General features: G+C 49.3%; 1 pseudogene; it reads right to left on the bottom strand.

Annotated features, from left to right (window-relative positions):
* Positions 1-762: 762 nt before the first annotated feature.
* On the bottom strand, positions 763-4624 carry LOC149361517 (uncharacterized; annotated as a pseudogene).
* Positions 4625-8290: the final 3666 nt, after the last annotated feature.

The raw sequence follows: 8290 nt of genomic DNA, 5'->3' as shown, positions 1-8290 counted from the left end.
TGGATTCGTCTGAGTTGTTGGCTCCACTCTTCCGTAGAACCGATGTCGCCCTCGAGCTGCTTGCAGTGCGCTCTGAAGGCGTCCCAGTCCGTCAGGCGAGCCGTGCCAATCTTCCTCCTGACGTTGTCCGCCACCGTGCAGATCCTTATTATGTGGTGGTCGCTTCCAAGGTTCTCGAGTAGGTTTTCCACTCCGCTTGTTTGGCGCTCCTTATGAAGGTTAGGTCGGGACTCGTGTCTGGACTGACGCTGTTCCCCTGCCTAGTCGGTTGATTCTCGTCGGTTAGCAGCTCGCATCCTACGTTCTCTGCCGCCGTGCAGATGCCGCGCCCCTTTTTGTCCTCTCTGTTATAGCCCCATCTCGGACTCTTGGCGTTATAGTTGCCCGCTATGATTAAGGTGTTTTGTCCCGCCAACTTTTTCGCCTCCGCAAAAAGCCTAATAAAGTTCCCATTTGTTTGCTTGGGTGGGCTGTATAGAGTTACTATATAGGTGCTTTTGGAATTTGTTTTCTTTTTGGGAATTATCTCTGTAATTACGTGTTCGAACTGGGTGTCCTCTATTTCTTTGTGTGCTATGAATACTACTTGTTTGCTGATGAGGGTCGCAGTGCGACAGCTTTCCTGACACGTGTAGCCCCTGAGTGTTGGGGTGTTTGTTTCTTGTAACATAATTACGTCCGGTGGGGTTCCTCTGGTGTATATGAATTGCTGCTGGAGGCCTTGCTTACGCTTGTACCCCCTGCAGTTCCATTGCCAAAGTTCTAGTTGTTGGTGGCGTTCTGCCATGTTTGGTTATTGTTGTTTGTGTTGGGGGTCTCTGCGCCGAAGCTGCGTTCGTTGTATAGTCTGTCTCTGGCGTCGTTGGTGGTACTTTGCGTGGTCAGGTTTTTAACATAGGTTCTAAAGTTCTGTTCTTGCCGGGCAAACTTTTGTTGTGTCTGTTGCAGTTCACTTTGCATTTGCTGCATCTGTCCCTGTATAGCCATTATGAGAAGGGTATATGCTTGGGCTTGTTGGTTCATAACTGCAAGGTGAAAAACGTAGCGCAAAGAGACGAGGACACAGAAAGACGGACAACACACGGCGCTAACTTCCAACAATGGTTTATTTCAGCAAGAAAGGTGGTTTTATAACGACATCACGACCAACACGCCGTCAAACCATGAGCTAGCAAAGCGTATCAGCCAGATATGCGAGCTCTTTCGCCATCAATGATACAGAGGGGGTACTAACACAATCACCTTTCAAAAGTGATATCCATTCCGCTTCTATGATTTCTCGTGTCAACCGGTTATTGCGCACTTTTAAAACCATGCATTGTTCAAGAAGCGGTATGCAGTGACACGACCGGCAGCGGGCTGACAAGCCTTTTCCACGCATATCATCTACGTCACGCCCATGCTATCGAAGCCTGTCATTCAGGCATCTGCCAGTTTGCCCTACATACTGCTTGCCACAGGAAAGAGGAATTTGATAAATGACATTTTCAATACAATTGACAAACTTTTTCCTATTTTTTTTCGGACAACCAACACCCTTTTTAGATTTTTTGAAATGTTTCGTACACAGATGACTCAACTTCTTAGGCGCCGAAAAAAACCACTCTAGCTCCCGAACGTTGCGCTATTTTTTTTTGAGATTATGGGAAAACTTATGAAAATAAGGAATGACGGCAACTTTTTCTTTCCTACTCATGGCTTCCTGGTTATCCTGGCCTTTTTTATTGCAGACTTTTTTCAAAACACCTTCCGCCACAGGCACTAGGACATGGGAAGGGTATCCAGCATTCTCAAGCCTCTTGCACTGCTGAGAAAAACTTTCATGCATGAGGTGCGGGCAAGACTTCTTCAGAGAATAAAAAAATGAAAGGCTACCAATAGATCTTTTTACGAGCTTAGAATGGGCTGAATGAAAAGGTAACAATGGTTTTTCGCAGCGAGGTTTGAACATCCAGCACGTCCGGTCATGATGCATTGTAATGCTGATGTCAAGGAATTGGATAACCCTGTTTTCAGGTAGTTCAAACGTTAGTTCAAGAGGACTAAAATGGTTACGAAAAAGGGTGAGGACATTAAGAACGTCATCCTTAAAGGAACTGTCATTACTGTTAAGAACAATCAGAAAGTCGTCAACGTACCTAAAAATCTTGATTACATTGGTATCTTTTACAATATCAGCAAAAGACCTGTCCAAACGGGCTAAAAACAAATCGCTGAGGATGGGTGCAATGCAGGAACCTATACAGATGCCATCTTTCTGAAGATAAGGTTTTTCATCCCATACTATTAACGTTGACTTGAGATATAATTTCATAAGTTCTATAAATCCATTCACCGAGATGCCAGAAGCATATTGAAAAGCAATTGGCCCTTGCTGGTCTATACATTCTTCAATACAGGATAACAAAGCATCATGCGGAATGGAATAATACACATCTTTTATGTCCACAGAGAAAGCGCATAGGCCTTGCTTCTCATGTGACTTGAAAAAATCTAGAACCTGCTCAGAATTACGGACAAGAAAGGGATCCTGAATAGAAAGCAGCTTTAGTTTTTCTTGTAGGCACATGGCAACCGATTTTTGCTAAGTACCATTCTCGGATACAATAACTCGGAAAGGAACATCAGTTTTATGGGTTTTTGCATTGAAGAAAACGTGAAGGAAGTCCTTATTACAATCCGTAATTCTTTTCAAAACAGAACCAAGGTTTAACTTTTTGCACAGTTTCTTCGCTTCAGCTTTTTTCTTTAAAATGTTTACAGTTGGATGGCAGTTAAAAGCGGAGGACAGAGCTTCACACGCTTTTTCATTAAACATACCAGACGGAAACACAGCAAACCCTCCTTCTTTATCCGCAGGAAGGAGGCACAATGAATGCTGCTCTAGATACGACTTAACACGATTTACAGGAAGTCTGGTAGGCTGCCACTTACATTTCACCAAGGTATCGACGCCTGCCGCTACGTTTTTCACCTTGCAGCCATGATGAGGTTTTTTATATCATCCATGGGGTTTCCGCCTTCGTGGTTTTGTTGCGCCATGTCCACTGCCTGAGATGGTGGAGTCGGCGTTCTAGCCGGCGAATAACACGCCCTCATTTCTTGTTTCTCTCTGATAATGTCGTTTAGTTGTTTCTTTAGTTGCCTCGCTTCCTCGCGACTTTGCTCGAGTTCGCGCCTGAGGCTCGTAATCTCTTCTAATAGTTGTTTGTCTTGTGTGGTTTGTATGTTCTTAGTGTTAGAGTGCGGAGCAAAGTGATTTGGGAGGGCCGTCTCCCCAGCTCACCTTAATACCTCCGCCGCTCTTCTTTTTCTGTTGCCACGGCTGCTGCTTTTGCTGCGGCTGTTGCTTGCCGGCGTTGCCCAGGGGTGGGTAGGACCCGTCCCGGTTGGACCCTCGGCTCTGGCACCGGCTGCTGCCGCGGCTGCTACGGCCCGGGTCCTGGCTTTCGTCCCGGAACCATCTTCGTCTTCTTCCCCGGCTGCGGCCTGAGCTGCGATGCTGCTGCTGCCGGGGCCCCCACCGCAGCTCGCTCGCTGACTTGAGGCGTTGTTTGCAGTCTCTCGCGCCCACCGCGTGATCGCCGCCACACAGCAGGCACTTGGGTGTGCAATGGTGCCCTGCCGCCGGATTCTGGCATCCGCACTGCCTGCAGGTCCTGGTTTCCGGGTTCGGGCAGACGTCCATTCGGTGCCACTGTTGGCCGCAGGAGTAGCACATCTGCCTCGTGGGCCGGTACGGGTAGCACCACATCTCCCCGCCGTAGTACAGTACCTGCTTCGGGAGAATGGGGCCGTCGAAGGTGATGACGGCCGTGCTGGACTTCCCGAGCATTCTGGCTGCCAGGATCTTCACGCCTTGCGTGCGGACTGTGAGGTTGGTCTTGAGTTCTTCCGGTGAGGTTCCCGGGTCCACGCCGTGGACGACCCCGCGCAGCGTTCCTTCCGGTGCTGCCACGTGGGCGTTGACGGCGTAGCTCTTGCCCCCGAAGCTCAGTTGCACGATGCGCCTAATCTTCTGGGCCGCTTTTTCGTTGTCGGTGCTGATGATGATGATGTTCGATCCGTTGCGCAGTCGGATGATGAGGTCTTCCGCCTTACATCCTTGTTCGGTAGCCGCGACTACCGTCCGCGCCACTTGGTGCGTCTGCAGGTTTTTAACAGCGAGTCTCCTCGGGCGAAGGACTATTTTAAGGTCGTCTCAGGGGAGCGGCGGCAGTCTGCGCTTCGGCGCTGCTACTCTCTCTTTCCTTTCCGACGCAGCTGGCGTTCCATCTGTGACCTTCGCCGCGCCTAGGGAAGGCCCGTTCCCTAGGCTCGTTCCCGCCAAAACTTGCTGCTTGTTATCGCTGCATTGGCGTCTCTTCTGCCTTCTCGACATGGCGATTTCCCAATCTGCGTCGGTTCCGCTATTGTTGCTTACTTGTGAGCGTTACGTCGATGGGGTGCTGCTTCCTAGGGCCTGGCTGCCCGCCGCCGCGGGTCCGCCTCGGACCTGTTGCACGGGAGTCGCTTCGGTGGTGTCCTGGAGGTCGTCCTCCATGATTTCTTGCGAGTCGGCCGAAAATCTTGTCGGGCCTGTCGCAGAGGGTCGGCCGTAGCTGGCGTCCCTTGCTCGGGACATCGCTCCGGGTCTTCTTTACCTCAGGCCGAGGCCGGGGAGGCCGCGTAGCCCCGCTCTCTTGCTAAGCCTCGTTAGCTTTAACGCCTGCTCGGCCACATGGAAAATTCAAATGCCGACAAAATCCAAAATATTGGAATCACCGGCTTGAATTTGGGGTCCTCGTGGTCCTCGTCACTTCCGGCGTCGATCCCAACCAAACTCTTGGTGGTCCAGTCGGGTTGAACGGGTCAAAAAGCCCAAAAACTGCGGAGCACATGTGACACGCGTCCGCTCGCCTCCTCGGTTGCAAACATAACAGTGAACAAATTTTGTCAAGCCTCTCCAATTGATAATGAACGGGAGTTACGCGGCGCGAGCCAAGTACGATCCGCAAAGACGTACGTCCCTCCCGCCCCCCATATAAATGAAGTGACTAATAGCATCCTCGATCGCCCGCACCGGTGCGCACCGGTGCGTACCGGGGCGCCTTGGTGCGCACCTTCCATCCTCGATCAACTGCACCGGTGCGCACCCGCAGTCCTCGATCACCGCAAGCGCACCCTACCGGGTCAGTTTTTCGTTGCCCAGACTCGCGCTCGTAAAATCGGCGGTTCGCTAGGGTGCAATCCCGGCAAGCATTGCGGGACGCGTGCTGCGGACAAGCCGCCTTTACTCGTACACGGTGGCCCATACTATCCTGATCGTGTCTGCGCACAGACTCACGCGATGGAGCAGAGAATGCGGTTGGTTGTCGCCATTGATGAACTGCTGTCAAGTTCGTCTGATGGCGAAGATGACATGATAATCGACTTCATAGCCTAAACACGGCGATGAACGACCGAAAATTCGTTTATCGGGTCATCAGGCGCCTCGCCGATACCGGAGTGAGCGTCTGTTTACATTACACTGCTTGGCATATATAGCTGCAGTGTGCATGGCCTTTGACATATGAAATGTGTGATTCATTGGCAGTTCCGAAAGCGTGTGACCGGTGTTGTGGTTTACAATCAAATGCACGCGCCAGAAGAAAGGCACCATAAAGGCGGCGCTGCATGCACGAGCCCCCGCGGGGTGCAGCTTGTCCTCGATGTTGACCCTCGCCGGTGCGCCACCGCCGCGGTGCGCAGGGAACCGCGCTGGTTTCGGGGCGCACCCGGTGCGAGGCGATCGAGGACGCTATAAGAGACCGGGGATGGAGTGACGTCGTGGATAGAAACGCCATTCTTGGCCTCACCACGTGTCGTGTACGTGACCTACAAGTGTTTAACACGCGTTCCACTCTCGTCTTCACGCGTTTATCTCGTGCCTTTCCTCTCATAATTACAGAGGCCTCATCTTGTGCTACGTCACTTACTTCAGTGTCCGAATGTTTCTGCTACGAAGGGATCCACACTTGCGCTGGGGACGTACGCCGGAAGAAGTCTGCTTTGGCTCTGAGTGCGCGGAAAAAAAAAAAGAGTGCCATTGCAATAGCACTACCTCCGATTAAACAACAGAGAGAAAGTACTGGCGCCCGCCCAGTCCCATTAGTGTGGGGTTTCGTCTGCTTTGGGAGGTTTACAGGTTTAGGACTGGTCTGACTCATGGCCGTTACTTATGGTATGCCAATGGACAATCTTCGAAAACTGAACATTGGTTAGGAGGAAAGGAAATGGAGCAGTAACTGCCTCACGTATCTCGATGGAGACCCGTGCTGCGCTGTAAGGGAAGAGGTAAAGGAGGAAGTGAAAGAAGAAAGGAAAAGAGAGCTACGTATTCGAGGACTCCGCATTAATTACTACCCCTTGGGGATCATTAATAGACAATTTTTTTTCTTCACTTTTGTTTCATTCGGGACCATATAACCCCTGAATATTTTTTTAACTCGTCAGCGTCTTACCCAGGTTGCAAAACAGCGCACTTGCAGTCTCAAATAACAACGGGACCCCCCGCGCTCTTTGTTTCCGACGTATTGTTTTCATTGTTTCTCAGTTGCCTCGACGATGATTTACAACCCCCTGTTTCTCTCTCCCTTCGTCGCGGGAGCCTAAAAGCGTGAGTTTCACATAGCTACTCCCCTTTTTAGTGGGAGAGGAGATGCAGGACCACATCGTTCGGGGTTCGTGCCGCAACACTTGGTACCCCCCTTCACGCACAACCGACGGCTGGCGGCAGCGGCGGGGATTGTCGCGAGGCGTGCGGGGGCCTCCACTTCTCTTCCCTGCGACCGCGTCATTTTGGGTGTGCCGGCCGATACGAACAGTGCGGCCGGAAGAGATACGGCGGCTGCTTGAGCAATGTGTAGGCGATGCCACCGAGAGCAGCTACCGGAGAGGATAAGAAAGAGAAAGCAGCTGCCGGACATAGCAAGAAGGGACTACATAGTGACGATAAACTATCGATAGTACTATCGATACTATCGATAGTTGAGTCACTATCAAACTATCGATGGTAAAAAAGACTATCGATACTTCTTTTGATAGTACTGTCGATAGTACTATCGATAGTTCTATTGATATTATTACCCAAAGGCGTATCGGTACTACTTGTTATATATAGTACTATCGATATATATAGTACTTCTAAGGCTTTGGCATGCCCGCATTTGTATTGGAATGAATGAATAAAAATATTATTATCGATACTATAAAATCAACCACGCGTACCCACTGCATCCTGAACTTTGTTTCCAGAGTGTGTGGTATGGAGGTGATGGTATGAGTTACTGACATGACTCGCCCGTTTTCGCAGCCTACGCGTCACCTTGCTCTGCTGACGTTCCCTACGTAAAGTTTCTGGATAAAATGTTAGCGTGAGAATGTCCTAGTTGCGAAGCATGTGTGCGAAAACCATTGCTGCAGCGGTTACGTCGGCAAGATGACGTCTGCAGAGCACGGTAGTGTCCTGTAAGCCAGCACAACTTGTGCTGCTTGTTCTTTCATCGGATGCTGTTCCAGGTATTTTCCCGAACTGTCCCAGTGCACATTAAAGAACCACAGCTGGTCGAAATTTACCCGGAGTCCTCTACTACGGCATCCCTCATAGCTTTAGTCTCTTTCGGACATTAAGCCTCATGAGACCGTCAAACCAATCAGGTATCGCAAATGTTTTGGTTATGTCGCTTGCCAACAAATGCATAATATAATAATAATAATAATAATAATAATAATAATAATAATAATAATAATAATGTTTATTTGATCACCACGTTGTACATGATGATGCAGGGGACCGAAGTAAAAGCTGTCTTTCAACAGCTTGACAGAGCAACGGCCCCCCTTTTTTTGGCAGCATACAAAGTGGCGCGACAACAAAATATACAAGGTAAAGGGAAAATACGTGCGATGAGCACACCGCACTAAAAGACAGTACAGAAACATGTTACAAAACAGATGCACCTGGCACATATATTTAAAGCAGTACAAAGCCATAAACACAAGGCAAAAAGAAATAAGGAATTCTAATATTTAACACAATGCAATTACATGGTGAAGACGCTTTAATAGAAAACATATGAATACGAGCCAGGAACACCAACAATTCCAAGGCGGCTGTTTTCGTTGCATGAAGATTTACATGAAATGTCTACAAAGAAAGTAAGTTAGAAGTCTCTGAAATGTTACACATTGGGGTGTTATATTCTGTTTTAGTAGATCATTAAGAAGTCGTGGAAGACCGTTTTCTAAAGTTTGCAGACCGTACGTTGTT

The sequence above is a fragment of the Amblyomma mixtum genome, chromosome 2 (genome assembly GCF_055824585.1).
Source record: "Amblyomma mixtum isolate Tamu chromosome 2, ASM5582458v1, whole genome shotgun sequence".
NCBI classification, from domain to species: Eukaryota; Metazoa; Arthropoda; class Arachnida; order Ixodida; family Ixodidae; genus Amblyomma; species Amblyomma mixtum.
This window is presented reverse-complemented; position numbering and strand designations above follow the sequence as displayed.